The sequence below is a fragment of the Sapajus apella genome, unplaced genomic scaffold, assembly GCF_009761245.1.
Source record: "Sapajus apella isolate SASKATOON/1434 unplaced genomic scaffold, GSC_monkey_1.0 scaffold113, whole genome shotgun sequence".
Taxonomy (NCBI): domain Eukaryota; kingdom Metazoa; phylum Chordata; class Mammalia; order Primates; family Cebidae; genus Sapajus; species Sapajus apella.
The window spans coordinates 740,484-756,781 of record NW_022437053.1 but is presented as its reverse complement, the minus strand read 5'-3'; the positions used below and the strand labels follow the sequence as shown (position 1 = coordinate 756,781).

Below are 16,298 nucleotides of genomic sequence, written 5' to 3'. Positions count from 1 at the left end.
GCTTGAACCCAGGAGGCAGAGGTCGCAGTGAACTGAGATTGTGCACTCCAGCCTGACGACAGAGCGAGACTCTGTCTTAAAAAAAAAAAAAAAAAAAGAGGAAATAAAATGCTTAGGGAGATGGGTTCCTTCACCCATTCCTCCACCGGTGTGCCTGCCTGGCTCCAGGGCCAGTGTCCCCTGCTTTGGAGGGGATGCTCACGTGAGCTGCCCTACTGGGGGTCTGTGAAGTTTCTCTTAATCTAAGTGGCTTCCTCTCTCTGGCTCCCTCCCCCACCATTTGGGTCACCTTGGGGCCCTGAGGATCGCTTCTGGATCTAGGACCTCCCCTCCCCACCTACTCCTGTGACAAAATAATCAAAGGTAATCAGGAAATATATGAATCATCTTCTTTAAGGAATATTTAGTATTTCTGCTCACTCCAGAGTCCCTGGAAACGTGGCATTTCAAAGGCTTTGCTAGATCACAAGTCCAATTTACGGCCAGAAATTTGCACATCGAATAATACAGAACCTGTGATGGCAGCTGAAGTGGTATCCTGTGAGAAAATTAATTAGTTCTGAAACCAAATGCCAACAGCCTCAGCAAAATATTCATGAGAGAAGTGAACCTCGTGCGTGGTGTTTGAAGTTGGGTATCTGAGGGCTGTGTACTGGACATGTTCTCTGTGGCCGAGTTCTGCTGTGGGTTCTGGGCTCTCGGCAAGGCCTGCCTCTGTCCTTCTGAACTGGCTCCCAGGGGTGGGGGCTCAAGGAGGCCCTGTACCCTGGAGAAGGAGGGGGCTCCTTTGCGCGTCCGTCTGGGATTCAGGGCTGCAGAATAAGCCAGCTCCGAAGCCTTCAAACAAAAATAAAGGCCTGTGAATGGACAGACGTGGAGAGCAGAGTGTTTTGACCTCATGGAGAGACCTGTGTACTTAATTTATAATCTGAAGATTGAGAAGGATTCAATTGTTTCAGAAACAGAGAAGAGCAGGCCTCGGCCTTTGTATCTGATCATAAGTGGCCAAGGGGGACTGGGGAAGTGGCCTGGTCCTGTCCCTGGAGGGGCAGGAAGAGGACAGGGTGATGTGCTTGGCGGATGCAGGAACGGCCAGGCACGGGGAGAAGCTAGGGGTTTCCAGGCAGCGTTTCATCCTCTGTGTTCCTCTGGCCGCTGGGACAGAGCCCACCCCCCACATGTGCCTGGACCAGTGGTGACTCACAGCCAGCTGCCCCCAGGGCCTTCCTGGCTCTTGTGACCTTGCTGGGCATGACTTTCAGGAGAGCCCTCTGTGACTCCCCTTTGAGGTCACTCCAGTCACGCAGCCGTGCTTTAGCGAATGCAAGCCAGGGGCCCTGGAGAGGGCGAGGACAGGGCGCTCCTGCATGGAAAGGAAACGGAATGTTTTTCTCTGGAGAAAATGAAAAGTGGTGCTGGGTCCAAGTGGTAGGTGACTTGGCTTTTGAGCGAAGATGCTGCCGGGAAATGGGAGAAGAGAAACATGAAAAGAATGCAAATGAGGATGGTGGACAGGGACCCAGAGGCCTGATTCCTCCACCCTCGGCGACGGCTGAGTGTGTGATGCCTATAAATAGACACTCCAAACCCGTTCTAAATGGAGTGGAGACGCGGCTGCTTCCTCTTATGGAAAGGCCTTACATAAGGTGCGGTGCTGCTGTTGCTCCTGGGCGGTGCGATGATTCTGTGCCTTTGTCGGGAGTCAGTGTGAAGCCTGTGGGGCTGCTGGGGATGCAGATGGAAGAGTTCTGGCCTTTCTGGAGACTTGCAGACTCCAGGAAGGAGGCGGTGGGCCAGCCTCCCAGGGCTGGGAAGCCATCCTGAGATAGGCTCCGGGTTTCCCAAGGTGCTTCTGGGCCAGGAGCAAGTGGGAAAAGCTGGACTCCAGGGCAGACAGGGACCTCCCCAGGCCTATGGTAGATTGGGGTGGTGCAGGGGATTTTGTGGGCCAGATGGGCCAGGAGGGGCAGGGAGGACGTGGTGGGCTTCTGGGGAGAATTTGGGTCCGTGCTGGTGAGCTTGGGCCACTCTGCTCTTCCCTGCCACGCTTCTTGGTCAAGTTACGGCTGCCCAGAGCTGGGGTTTGGGGTACTTAGAGCTGACAGGGGCTGGCAGGCCTTTCCCACTGATCTGCTTGAGGTCCCAGAGCTAACTGTAACTGAGTGAGAAATTGAAGCCACATCCTCGGACTCCCAGTGTGGGGCTCTTGCTGCTGGACTAACCTTTAGCTCATGCACTCACCCAGAAATTACTTGTTTTGGAAGACCACAGATAGTGAGCTTAGGAGTGAGGAAGGGAATACTATTCGATGCTAATGTGCTTCCAGGCAACATTCTAGAGGTTTCCTTGCACTTCACCCTCCCAGCCACCTTTGAAGTCCTTCTTACTGTGCAGTTTTACACACGGTGAAACTGATGGAGATGGTGCAAAGGGCTTGCTGATGTTCACGCAGGAAGCAGGCAGCCCACGCTGACTCCACTGTGGGAAGCGTGTGTGATCGACATGCTTTATGTGGTGCTCACTTTGGGTGTGATAAAGAGGCCTCCTTGCGAAGGGCCGGGATCTGTGAATCACCATGTTGCCTCACAGAACAGGCCCTGAACGGCCATATAAGCACCGTACCCTGGGAAAGAAATGGAACAATGATGCAAACGGCCAGTTTCCCCAGAGCATAGGCAAGCGGGTTACTCTGCAGTTCTCTTGATGGTACCCTGTTCAACACGGAAACATCTTCAGCCTCCTCAGAGATGTCAGGTCATGTCCTTTACATGGGGACCGGAGGTGGCTGCACTGGGCCATTCTGGGTGGAGGAAATTCCGTACTTATAACCCTCTGCTAGGAGTGTCTGCCTGGGAAGTGAGAGCCACTGGCCGCTTTGTTAGCAAAGTGAAGACGCTGCGTGCAGACTAAACCTTTGTGATGAAGTTGAAGCCACTGTCTGCCTGTGTCCTATTTCCTTCCCTAGCGGACAAGGCTGTCCCCTATGACTGCAGCCCCCAGGACCACATTGCAGGTGCGTTGTTCAGCCGTGTAGCAATATGTGAAGGGCTCCCAGCCTGGCCCAGCCCAACAGCTGATGTCCCTGGGAGGAGGCTGTATTGCTGTCCTTTTTGAAAGGAACACAGAAAGCCCTTTGTAACTTTGTCTGTAGGCAACATGGAGGGAGAAGCGGAATTCAGATGTGATGTTGCAGACAAATGAATGCCCCTCCTCCTATTCCACCCCTGGCTCCCTGCCTGTAGCCTTCTAATGCCATTGCCCTGAATTCCTGATCCAACCCAAAGGCCTGGCCTTGAAGCCCCTGAGTCTGCTGGCAGTAGCTTCCTCTTCAGCCTTCTGTGCAGAGCTTCCTCTGTTCGGGGAAGTCTGAGACCTGGTGGCCTCTTTCTCATGTTTTTCATGAAACCATCTCGCCCAGGAGAAGGTGGGCTGAGACGCTGGGCACTGGAAGGGAGCGGGGGTCCTTCTTCCCCCCGTCATTTTCATCACTCTCCACTCCCCGCCCACCTCCATATGCACACCCTCCACAGTCTGAAAGTGTCATGAAGCACTAGCTCTGCTTGGGGTCAAGCTTTGTTGTGGGAGAATACATATTCATGAGGGCTTTGAGGAACCTCATTAAAATTCGGAGTCTCTCCTTTCAGAACGGTACATAAGCCGTCGCTTTATTTGCCCAACACGTTGTTCTTAAGGCAATAATTATGCGATGAATGGCTAGAGAAACATTTTAATTATTTGTTTAGGGTAATTTCTGATCATCTCATTAGAATTATAATGCATGCACTTTTACAGGTGAGTCAAAGCCTCATATTTACATTTTTGTCCTTGAAGGAGCTCTGTGTGGGCACCTGTTTCATTGCTGAAACCTAAGTCATGTCCTCTGTTTTCTTCTGCTTTATTCCAGAAAGATTGGATCACTGGGAGATTTTCCGGGACGTTACCAAACCACTCATTTTCGGTAAGAAATCCGAGGCAGCATTGCACGGAGTGAGGTTTTGCTTTTGCCGGGTGTGGAGTGGACGTTTTGCTGGAGGGAAAACGCTTTGCTGCAGGCAGAACTGGCAGCTGCCACAGTTCTTTGTTTTCTGGGATCCTGTGTGAGGGAGTCGGGGAGTGTGAAGCTGGGGTTTGAGTCACAGTCGGGGAGTGGACGGATGCTGGGGACGCTGCCGGCCCTTACCTTGCCTGGAACCGACTTGCCCGCCAGCCAATGACAACAGCAGGACAAGCGCTCCTCGTCGGTCCCCTCCTCATCACCCTGGTCTTTCTGTAAACCACGGTCCTCACCAGGCTCAGTCACTGGTTAGTGTCACCCCTACCTAGGTCCCTAGTTACAGCGAAAGTAGACACGTGTATATCTCCAACAATGGGCAGCACTCCAGCCTTCTGCTCTCCCCTGTGGGGAATGGGTGGTCTACTTGAGAAGTGGCCAGGCTTTGTGAGATACCAGGAAGCCGAGCAGAAGAAATCTGACTTTGATAAAAAGAGGCCTCCTCAGCTTCCAGGGATGGAGCGTGGCAGTACTGTGGCCCCCCTTGCGCCACCCCATGGCCAGCATCTGCCTTGCCCTTGCCCTGCAGGACTGGTAGGAGCAGGGCCTGGTGCCAGTGACTGCTCCACACGTGGGAGGCTTGCAAGGGGCAGGTTCTGTGCTGCACGTGAATTGGCCCTCTTCTGTGGCCAGAGACACACAGGACGGCTTGGTCGCAGGGAAGCTGGTGTACAGGGTGGGGCGTGTTTGGAGATTGAGGAGCAGAGGGCAGAGTTGCTGGAGCTGAAGAAGCAGAGCTGGTGTTTGATGCAAACATCAGGATGGTGTTTGCATCCTGATGCCCAGAGCAGCCTTGAGCTGCTGATGGATTCTGGGGGTTCTTATATATCCTTGGGAAGGAGCATGTGGTAGACTGGGACAGGGTGGCAGTTTAGAGTGTCACAGGCAAGGCACCAGTGGCCTTGGGACCTCCTCCCCTCCCAAGGTGAGGAACACTTTGTGTGTCCCAGTGGGGAAGCTCTGCCAGTTGTGAGGGGATGGATGAAGACCAGCAGCCATGAGGATGGGATTCTGGAGTGTCAAGACTCAGGTTCAGAATCATGGTGTTTGCTCCAGGGCAGCACAAGGCCATAGGTCTGGCTATTTGAAGCAACCTAGAGAGCCATTACTTGTAAAGCAGCGGGCTTTATGGATTTCACTTTCTGCCCTGCAATCTTCCCCACGTTGTGGTAGCCACTCACCATCCCCGTTCCGTGTGCGAGGTTGGAATTCCCTTGCTTCCAGTTGGGGAGCATTCTTGTCACAAATGTCCTGGGTGAATTCCATGGTGGCTTTCTGTGGAGGGGCACATTCACAAGGCATTTAAGAGATGTAGGTCAGTCAGCCCTCATCAATGAAACAGGATGAAACGTAGAGGAGCCACGTGATTTTTTTTTTTCTCGCGATCTTAACTCACCGCAAACTCCGCCTCCCAGGTTCAAGTGATTCTCCTGCCTCAGCCCGAGTAGCTGGGACTACAGGCATGCGCCACTATGACCAGCTAAGTTTTTGTATTTGTAGTAGAGACGGGGTTTCTCCATGTTGGTCAGACTGGCCTTGAACTCCTGACCTCGGGTAATGTGCCTGCCTCCCAAAGTGCTGGGATTATAGGCGTGAGCCACCACGCCCGGCTAGCTGTGTGATTCTTAATGGATCTGGATATAAGCTGGAGTGTTTACTGAACTTCTGAGTTGTCAGTTTTCAGAGTTTGTGAATATACTTTTATGCTCTCAGAAGGCCATTCTTGCTCTGTTTAACTTTCTACCTAACCATTGTAAGCATGCTTCAGCCGTAATGACATCAGATGCATCATCCACTCTCAGCCCTGAAAGTGCTGGAGATTTTGATTGTCACCAGCAGTAAGGACAGCTTATGAAGGGAGATGTTACTTATGGGGACACAGCTCACGATTCCGTGAAATTCCAGTCTTCTGGGAGCCCAGGGTTAAGCAGCTGCCTCAGCCCATCCACCCTCTAGAAACTGTCCGCTGAGAAACTGGCTTCTTGACATTTTCCATATGGAACCTGGGTTGTCATTACATTCTGAGAGAGTCATAAGGTGGTTCTATTTATGACTCTAAGGTATAAGGTATTTTTTGCCTCTGAGCCTAGAAAAGACCTACTGGAATTTTTATGTATCCTGACATACTATTAGACAATCAAAATCAATTGCAGTAGACAAGGTGCTGGGCTCTCTTCCCGATCGCTCTCACCCATCTGCAGTGTAACAGGCCTATCATGTAAGTGAATATACTCATCACAGTTCTCTGCAGCTTCCCAGCAGAAAAGCATATTCCTTCTCAGTCAGAAAGGCAGCAAGGAGATGGATATTTTTAAATGCCAATTATGCCAGAATAGTCTCTCTGAGATCTGTAAAGAGAAGAAAGGGCCTGGGTTTATTTATTTTTCTACTGCAAATGGAATCATTCTGTAGCTTCAGAATACTAATACCCTTGGTGTGCCTGATGTCTTTTCATAGGATAATTTGTGAATGTGCTTCCACTTATAGGAAAAGTTTGAGGCTCTCCTCTCCTCCTCCTCCTCCTCCTCCTTCTCCTCCTCCTCCTCCTCCTCCTCCCCCCTTCTCCCTCCTCCTCCCTCCCTCCTCTGTCCCCCTCTACCCTCTCCCCTTCCCCCTCCCCCTCCTTCCTCCTCTCTCCTCCTCCTTCCTCCCCCTCCCTCCCCCTCCTCCTCCCTTTCTGCCTCCTTCTTCTTCATCCTTCCTCTTTGTCCCTCCTCCCTCCTCCTCTTCAGTTCTAGGCCTCACTATCCTATAATATTCACCCTATAGGCCCTTGATCTGTAAAATGTGTGAATAATGAAATATATAAATTCAGTGATTATCCTGAAGGAACACTGAAAAGATTAATAAGCTGTATGTAAATCATGGTGCGTCTCAGAACATATATTAAGTTAGAAGACATCACGTCCTGAGAATGACTGGCTGATGTGATACTAGCATGTGCCCCATTATAGATGCATGTAAATGCTATGTAAAATCCAGCCAAATTGTTTTGAAAATACAAGATCCAAAGAAAGGCTTGGAAATTCCCAGCTACCAGGCATGAAGAGAAAACAAAGCCAGAGCACTAAGGGAGGAGGCCACGAGACCTAGGCAGTGGGGTTCCTGATGGAGAGCCAGGATGATGAAGATTGTGTGACGATTGTGCAGGACAATGGCCGGGACAGGGTAGCGAGGCTAGGAGCCAGCTCTCATATGTACAGGAAGCCAGGAGGTGGTAGAGATCTGGACCTGATGGGAAGTAACCTGGATGCAGGACAGCTGGCTGGCCACATGCGAAAAGGGAAAAGATAAAGTGGGATCCCTACCTCACAGCATACGCACCAGTAAATGGCCATAGAATTAAAGGCCTAGGCTGGGTGTGGTGGCTCAGACCTGTAATCCCAGCACTTTGGGAGGCCAAGGTGGGGGATCACCTGAAGTTGGGAGTTTGAGACCAACCTGGCCAACATGGAGAAACCCTGTCTCTTCTAAAAATACAAAAAATTAACCAGGCGTGGAGTGGGTGCCTGTAATCCCAGCTACTCAGGAGGCCGAGGCAGGAAAATTACTTGAACCTGGCAGGGGTAGAGGTTGCAGTGAGCTGGGATTGCGCCACTGCACTCTAGCCTGGGTGATAAAGCAAGGCTCCGTCCAAAAAAAAAAAAAAAAAAAAAAAAAAATTAAAGGCCTGGCTGTGAAGACAAATTGTTAAAATACATAGAAGAACCTGCTCTTGAGATGGGAAACACACACACATCATAAAAGAAAAGATGGATTCACACATCAGTATTAGCAACTTCGTTAAGAGAACTACAGGCTGCAATAAATACTCATGATGAATTTACTGTAAGAGATTGGTATTCTGTTTGTACCAAGAACTCTTTCAAATTAATTTTAAAAAGACAATAGAATTGAAAAATGAGCAAATAGTATGAAGAAGAAGAAACGCGAGCGTCGAATAGACAAATGAACTCTGCCTGGCTCCTGATCGGGGACCTGCCAGGGGGACCGTGAGATACCACGTCATACTCATATGTTGGCAAATTAGAAAGTCTGATAATCGAAGAGTTGTCAAGAGCGTGAAGCAAGGGGGCCTTCGTGTCCTGTTTATCAAGGGAAAACTGGTGAAACCCCTGTGAGAACAATTAGGTGCTATCAAGTAAGGTTGAAATATGGACCCCCCGTGGCCCGGAAATTCCACTCCGGACCTACCTTAGCAGGCCATGAAATGGATTCAGTGCGGAATGAGTCAGTTCTCTCGAAAACAGAACCAACAGGATCAATTTATCTTAGAGTTTATGTATGGATCGATTGATTGGTTGATTGATATAAGGTATTGGCTTGCGTGATATGGCGTCTGGGAAGTCCCACAGTCTGCCGTCTGTAAGCTGGAGACCCAGAAAAGCCAGTGTTGTAGTGCAAAGGCCTGGTGCAGATTCCAGTCAGGCCAAAAGGCCGTGGAGGGTGAAGAGGACAGGTGCCCCAGCCAAGCAGGCAGGCAGAGAGTGAATTCACCCTCCTCGGCCGTTTCGTTCTCTGTAGGCCCTCACTGGAGTGGACGCTGCCCACCCGCACTGAGGAGGACCGTCTGCCTTACTCAGTCTACCAATTCCAGTGCTGACCGCTCCCAGAAACACCTCTCAGACTATCCAGAATGATGTTTAACCAGACACATGGGCACCTTGTGGCCCAGTCAAGTTGACACATAAAATTAACCATCACAAGTGGGTGACAGCTAGCATTTTCTAAAAATATGAACCAGATTGGAACAGAATAGAAGACACCAGGTGTTGTTCTGCATAGCGAATGATGGTGATCCTGAGGAGGGGATGAGGCTGCCAGTGATGGTGAAGCCTGAATGGTGTGTTCATGGAGGTTTGCGACATTGTTTTCTGTACTTGTGTGTATGTGCAGAGTTGAGGAGAAAAGATGTTATGGTAAACACCTGGATGTAGGCACCCCCCCAACCTGCTGTGTTCTGTGCTGTGGGTCCCGCTGATGGGGCCGTCTTACTCCTGTCGTGCTGGAGTAAGGTCAACTCCACCTTAGTTGACCACCTGGCCTCACCTTTCTACAGGCGGTTCTGTTTGTCTCTTCATTGAAATGGGTGGGATTTATTTATTTAGAGACAGGGTCTTGCTCTGTTGCCCAGGCTGGAGTGCAGTGATGCGATCACGGCTCACTGCAGCCTTGACCTCCGGGCTCAGTCAATCCTCCCTCCTTGGCCTCCTGAGTAGCAGGGACCACAAGCACGTGCCACCACACCCAGCTAAGTTTTGTATTTTTTATAGAGATGCAGTTTCTCCATGTTGCCCAGGCTGGTCTTGAACTCCTTGGTCCCCACAGTGCTAGGACTATAAGTATGAGCTACCGTTCCCCACGTGAAATGGGGAGGATTTCTGAATGAGCCAGGCTTTGCACATTGAGCTGGCCCTGCTCTTAAACTGCTGCTTTCACATGGGAGGCTCCTTCTGGCCCTGCCTATGTGGCTGATTCCTGTCTTGGGTGCTTCTCTCCAGCTTCACAGACGGAGCTCATGGGCTGCCCTTTTTGGGACCTTGGGTGGACATCTGAGTCCCTGTCCCTCCTGTCTGGCTTCTGTCTCTGTGGATTTGCAGGCCTGCTCGTCCCGTATCCTCCAGTGCCCAGCCCAGTGCCTCATGTACAGTGGATGCTCAAGAAGTATGTGGTCATCACATAGCTCTAGTTTCTTATTTTTATTTATTTATTGTTTTGAGACAGGGTCTTACTCTGTCACCCAGGCTGGAGTGCAGTGGCAGCCTTGAACTGGGCTCAAGAAATCTTCCCACCTCAGTCCCCCTGAGTAGGTAGGAATACAGGTGAGTGCCACCATGCCCGGCTAATTTTAATTTTTTTTTTTTTTGGTAGAGAGGGGAGTCTCACCATATTACTCAGACTGGTCTTGAACTCCTGGACTCACATGGTCCTCCCCCATGGGCCTCTCAAAGTGCTGGGATTGCAGGCATGAGCCACTGCCCCTAGCTTTTAGAAATGTTCAGAAGCTCAACTTTCCGTCTGTAAAGTGGAGACTCATGAGTTGGGGGGCGGGTAGATCGTGAGAGTAAACCACATGATGAATAGGGGATGTGTAGCACATGTGAGTTCCCCGACACTGCTGATTTCCTTCCGTGGAAGAGCCAAAGGGAGAACAAGGAGCTGGCTGTGACTGTTTGCTTGCAGACTTGGTGTGTGCTTTCAAATCGGAAACTCCTGCTCTGACACCCAGTTCTTGTTTCAAGTTGCATTTCAGAAGAGAAAAAATTCAACACCCTTTTTTTTCCAAAAGATGGAAAATGGGTTAAGAAAATAGCACAAGGAACTACTACTAGGTTGAGGCCAATATAATTAGTGTGATGAAACGGAAGGAAGTTAGCCATTTCTGTATGTAACTTTTGATTAATGACATTCAGGTCTAATTAATGATGTCCAGTTCTAATTAATGACATTACTGTGCAATGTCATTAATTAGAACTGGCATTCCCAGACTGTTCTGAGGAGTCCCAGGGGATGCTCCTGACTATAGTAGTTCACGTTCACATTAGGCCGCGAAGTGCTGTCCGTACTGCCGGTATCAGACACTCGCAAAGCACCACAGAAAAGGTCTTCAGAAGTCCTGCAAGAAGGGGAACAATTAAAACTCCGTGTAACCTATCATTTCCCAAACTCATTTATCCCATATGTGCTGCTAGGCACATACAGACATGCTCGTTTCACTCTTACACCACCAGTTGTGCTGGGACGAATTGATGAGCAATGTACATGTTTATGGTGATGTTTTCTGAGTCTTCCAGAGTCACACCAGGGGTCTCCTGTATCGAAGCAGAGCATACTGCAAAGAATTTCATCTCCATATAGTCTAGGGCTGCTGTGAACTAAACTCTTTTCTTGGCAAAGCACTTAATGTCCTTCAATCAGCTCATACATCTGCAGAAAAAAGGGTGATGGCATGTCACCCTGGATGGTGGGAGGGCTCCTAGCAGTGGTGGCTGTTACCATCTCGTAAGAGATCCTCATTACAAGAAAGTCCATGGCATTTGCCATGTGCTGGTCTCAGGTGGTCAGCGAGTGGGGGGCTGCAAGGAGAGACCACCACTTACCTCCCGAGCCTCACATGTGGGGTGCACTGTGTGTTGTTCTGTCAATTCTCCCTTTATAAATTTTGAGTGTATTTAAGTAGATACATATTAATTTAGAATTTATTCCTAGTAGGTTGCCCTTTTTAATTATGAATTCTTTATTTTCCTTAAGAATGCTTCTTTTCCTAAAATCTAGTTTGTTTAATTACCAGTGTAAGTATATAAACTTTCAGCTGGGTGCGGTGGCTCATGCCTGTAATCCCAGCACTTTGGGAGGCTGAGACAGGTGGATTGCCTGAGCTCAGGAGTTCGAGACCAGCCTGGGCAACACAGTTAAACTCCATCTCTACTAAAATACAAAAAATCAGCCGGGCGTAGCAGCGTGCGACTATAGTCCCAGCTACTCAGGAGGCTGAGGCAGGAGAATTTCTAGAACCTAGGAGGCGGAGGTTGCAGTGAGCCAAGATTGTGCCACTGCACTCCAGCCTGGGTGACAGAGTGAGACTCCATCCCAAAAAACGAAGGCCTATAAACTTTCTTTTTTAACTTATTGCTTTAGAATAGTTTTAGATTTACAGAGATGTTGCAGAGACAGTAGAGAGAGTTCCCATCCATCCTGTACCTACTTTTCCCTATTGTTGACGTCTCACGTTAGTATGGTACATTTGTTGCAATTAATGAACCAGTGTCAATACATTATTGCTAACTGCAATCCATACTTCATTCACATTTCCTTAGTTTTTATTGAATGTCTTTTTGCTGTTCCAGGATTCCATATAGGATACTGCTTCGAGTTTCGTTATCATGTCGCCTTAGGTTCTTTTAGACTGTTCCTCTGACTTTGTTTCTGATGACCTTGACAATTTTGAAGAGTACTGGTCAGGTGTTTTACAAAATATCCTTCAATTTAAGTTTGGCTGACATTTTTCTCATGATTCAATAGGGGTATTGGGCTTTGGGGCAGAAGACCCATCTAAAAAACTGCCATTTTTATTCTGTCAAATCAGGGGTACGTAATTTATCACTGTTGATGTTACCCGCAATCGTCTGGGTGTTGTGCACCATCTCCATGAGGGGACAGTATTTACACAAATCATTTGCCATTCTGCACAGGGAGATCGGTCTATTCTCACTCATTTATTTTCTCATTCATTTATTTATATTTGTATGGACTCACGGTTATTTGTTTTATACTTTGGGCTATAAACCAGTAATGCATTTTAATTTTGTTGTTCAGATAGTCCCAGCTTTAGCCCTTTTTAAGACAGCAGACTCACTCCTCTGTGTTGTTTCAACTCTATAAATTTGGACCCTCAAGTTCTTATTGCCTTATTAGCCATAAATTGCAATTTCTTCTTTCCCCAGTCCTCCGAGACTACTGAAGTTCTGCTTAACACTGTTGCCTCTTAACCACTACTTCCTTCTTGTGTGTGTTTTAACCTTTTGGCTTCCATCACTCATGAATCCCCAGCTGCCTTGATTAGAAAAGCAGCATAGAATGCTGAGCTTATTTCTGGGTAATTCTCTACTTGTCATGATCGTAGCCACTCAAGTCCTAGCTGCCTGGGTAGCTCTCTGATGCTTCCACAGAGATCATTAAAAAAAAAATTCATCAAGAGTTTCTAGTTGTTCTTGGTGAGAGGATTAGTCTGACACAAGCTAGTGCATCCTATCAGGTGGTAGAATTCTTCAGACATAATATATTTTTTTCTTCTCCCAGGTGTCATGGTTGATGGTGCCTCATAATATTTTAATATCTGATGCTTTTCATCCATACACCAACTATCCTGACTAATGAAGATGTTGTATCATATAGAAAAATGAGCCATTCTTTGCATTTCGTTCATTTATGCCCTTACTCACCAGGGCTTTAGCAAAGAATTGGCTTCCACCCTCTCTTTAAGGTAAGGAGATAAATAATGATCTTGGAAGATAGTCTTCATCATAAAAGCATTTGATGCAAGGTGCAATTGAAGTGAACTATGTAAAATAGGCTTTTTAGTCTAATGGGACAGTGTAATTACTGGTGCAGATTTCTAGTTAGGCCTTAAAGAAATTAAGCCTCCCTATGTGGTTAATAATAGACTTGTATAAGAAGATTGCTTTAGAGATGAGGTTTGGGACTCACATTAGCATATCTGGCTATGAAAGCATACCTTTCTCAATCAAGCGGGATATGTAAGATTTCGTGTATGCTTTTGCTAAACTTTACTGCTGCCATCCCTGAACCTGACTTGATATTTTTACCTCGCCTTCAAGTCTGCATCCCAGTTTTGTGTCGTCTGCAGTTCTGAAGAGCTGCTGTGTGCTTTATCATCATCCAGGGTTGAAAAGAGCCAGATCACTGGAGAATCCCCACAGACTGACAGTTTTCCCTGAATCATTGAATGCCTGGTTAGTGTGCTCATGCAGGTAGCTCCTGCTCCATCTCACTTTCCTGTGTGCAGCTCACATACTTCAGACGATCCACAAGAACACTGGGAAGCACCTGCGAAATTCCTGGCTTGCTAAAGTCCAGGTATACTCTCTTCCAGATCTCCCTTATCCACCTTTGCTGGAGAAAGAAGTGAGGCTAGTTTCAAACTTAGTCTTACTGAATTCATTTTTAGCTCTAATAATTACCACTTTTCTTAGACGTGATCCCAAAACAATCCTTGAATGCATTTTAGAACTGCACTGTTTATAATGGCAGCTGCTCATTACATGTGGCCATTTAAATTTAATTCAAATGAAATTAAAATGAAACAAACGAAGAATGCAGTTTCTCTATTGGACTAACCACGTTTCAAGTGTTCAATTCCTGCCATACTGGGCAGTGCAGATAGAACACCCCTATCATTGCAGAAATTTCTGTTCAACAGAGCTGTTCGAAAACCTTGTTTCTAGGCTGGAGTGCAGTGGTGCCATCATAGCTCACTGCAGCCTCAAACTCCTGATCTCAGGTGATCCTCCTGCCTGTCTCCTGAGTAGCTGGGACTAAAAGTGCATGCCACCAGTCCAGGCCATTATTTGAGTCTTTAAGAAACATTAACATGATATTTTTCCTGTCACCTCTCATTTTCTCCAATTCCTCCAAAATCACCTTCAAAGGTGATTTTGTGTGTTGTGCCCAAACCATTTCTGTGTTGTGCCCAAACCAGTCTAAAGTGTAGGTGTTGGATGTGGACTTTCTTTTTGGTTTCGAGCCTGCGTTACAGATGAGCTTAAGCCACCTTTGGTATTCTAGGATTTGTGCCTGAAGAACAGCACTTTCCGTCTTGTGATGTTTACATGACTGCTATGATTGTTCAGGGAAATAAGGAGAAATGAATGGGATTCCCATTGCTTGGCCCAAGATACCCGTTTCTGAGTACTGTTGAAGGTGAGAGGCGTGTTCTTGGAGAATCAGCCATCAAACTGTCTTTCTGGAGCGGGTGTCGTCCAGAGCAATTGCAGAGTAAACACACTGGACGATGAGTGTCTGGAGTCATTTCTTTCTTTCCTTTCTTCCTTTCTCTCTCTTTTCTTTCTCTTTCTTTTCTTTTCTTTCAATAGAGTCTTGCTCTATCACCCACGCTGGGGTGCAGTGGCACAATCTTGGCTCACTGCAACCTCCACCACCTGGATTCAAGCAATTCTCCTGTCTCAGCCTCCTAAGTAGCTGGGATTACAGGCACATGCCACCTTGCCTGGCTAATTTTTGTATTTTTAGTAGAGACGGGGGTTTCACCATGTTGATCAGGCTGGCCTTGATCTCTTGACCTCATGATCTGCCCACCTTGGCCTCCCAAAGTGCTGGGTTTATAGGCGTGAGCCACTGTGACCTGCTCATCTATTTCTTTACAGCATCTGTAGTAGAAGAAAATTCCAGTGTTAAGAGACAAAAATTTCCCCAGCTCTCCCAGGGTTGACAGTCTCAGTTCTAAGTCTCTTCTGGAGTGGGGAGCCCTCTCCTGTCTGTGATGTGTCTGCTGCCCCCTGGGAGGTACACTCACCAGTTTGGTCTGCTGGTGTACGGTGAGGGGGAGGGAATCTTCTAGGACCGGATCCTGGAGAGCATTGTTAATGGGCAGCTTATTATCAAGTCAGGAAGAAGAAAAATCATTGTTAGTTGAGTGAATACATTTTTTTTAAAATGATAAGAAAGCACTCATCAGGCACTTGGGATTTCTTGCTCTTATGCTAATAGGATTTTTGAAAATCCACCCACTGTTTGGAAACTTGCTTGCTCAGTGACAACTGCATTCATGAGCCAGGCATGTGGGGGGACAAGAGTGAAGGGAGAACTGGAGGAAGGAGCTCTGGGCCAGGAAGCAGGGACCCTGGCCACCAGCCATGGGATCCAGGGAAGGTCCTTGCAGTGCTGGGTCTTGGTTTCACCCACTGCCCTTCCTGCTTCCCAGAATTATTGTGAGGAACTGTGTGTGTATCTGCAGGAGCTGGGTTAACATATCTATCTCTGGTCAACACAGGAACAAGGTTAGCTTTCATCATCCCCTTTGATAGACGAAGCAGCGGAGCTTAATGAGCACGCATGTCACAAGGAGGCACAAATGCACGCTTGTTGTTTTTGTGGAGAGATCCCTCACTTCCTGGTCCCGATATTCTCTGTGGGATCTTTGATGAGTCAGGGAAGGCCTCCCAGTATGGAGACGACAATCCCAGCCTCTGACTTGCAGAAGTGGTGGGGACTAAGTGACACTGGCAGTGTGCGGCACACGTGCAGACCTGGATTATTAGGAGGAAGGTTAGAGATCAGGAGCCAGTGGAAGACTGGGAAGAGCTGGCGGGCTGTGGAGAAGGGAATGGTTGTTTTGTGCACCTTGCAACTCAGGCAGTGAGCCTGACGGGGAGAGAGGGGTGGCTGCTCTTTCTCTCTGTCCATGCGTCACCTCCTGTCAATGTGTTCCTGGGTGCAGGGGTCTCGTCTGATGGTCTATGGGCTTTCCCCTCTCCTCCCTTCCTTCTTTGCCTGTTTCTCCTTTGCTCTTTTGTCTACGTTTCTCTCTCCCTGCATTTCATCTTTCTATTCCTTCTTCCTTCCTTTATCTTCAAATTTTAACCTGTTCCTTTCATCAAATGATACTTATTAAATACATTTGGTGATTTATATTTTTGTTTCTAAGAAAGCTGATGAAAATGACTGTGTAAGTTCCGTCTGTGAAAAGACAGTAATGATGACAGCGGGG

At 47.9% G+C, this 16,298-nt stretch overlaps 1 protein-coding gene across 5 annotated transcripts in view; it reads left to right on the top strand.

Moving 5' to 3' along the window:
• The window catches only part of APBA2 (amyloid beta precursor protein binding family A member 2), a 211,836-nt gene that overhangs the window by 105,489 nt on the left and 90,049 nt on the right, over positions 1–16,298 (top strand). For 3 of the 5 annotated variants that reach the window (XM_032259930.1, XM_032259928.1, XM_032259931.1), the window contains exon 3: positions 3,905–3,958. The gene's annotated coding sequence lies outside the window, so the exon portion shown is untranslated. Of the gene's footprint in view, positions 1–3,669; positions 3,793–3,904; positions 3,959–16,298 lie in introns of those variants that run through there. The other 2 variants (XM_032259927.1, XM_032259926.1) reach the window with 2 other exon arrangements.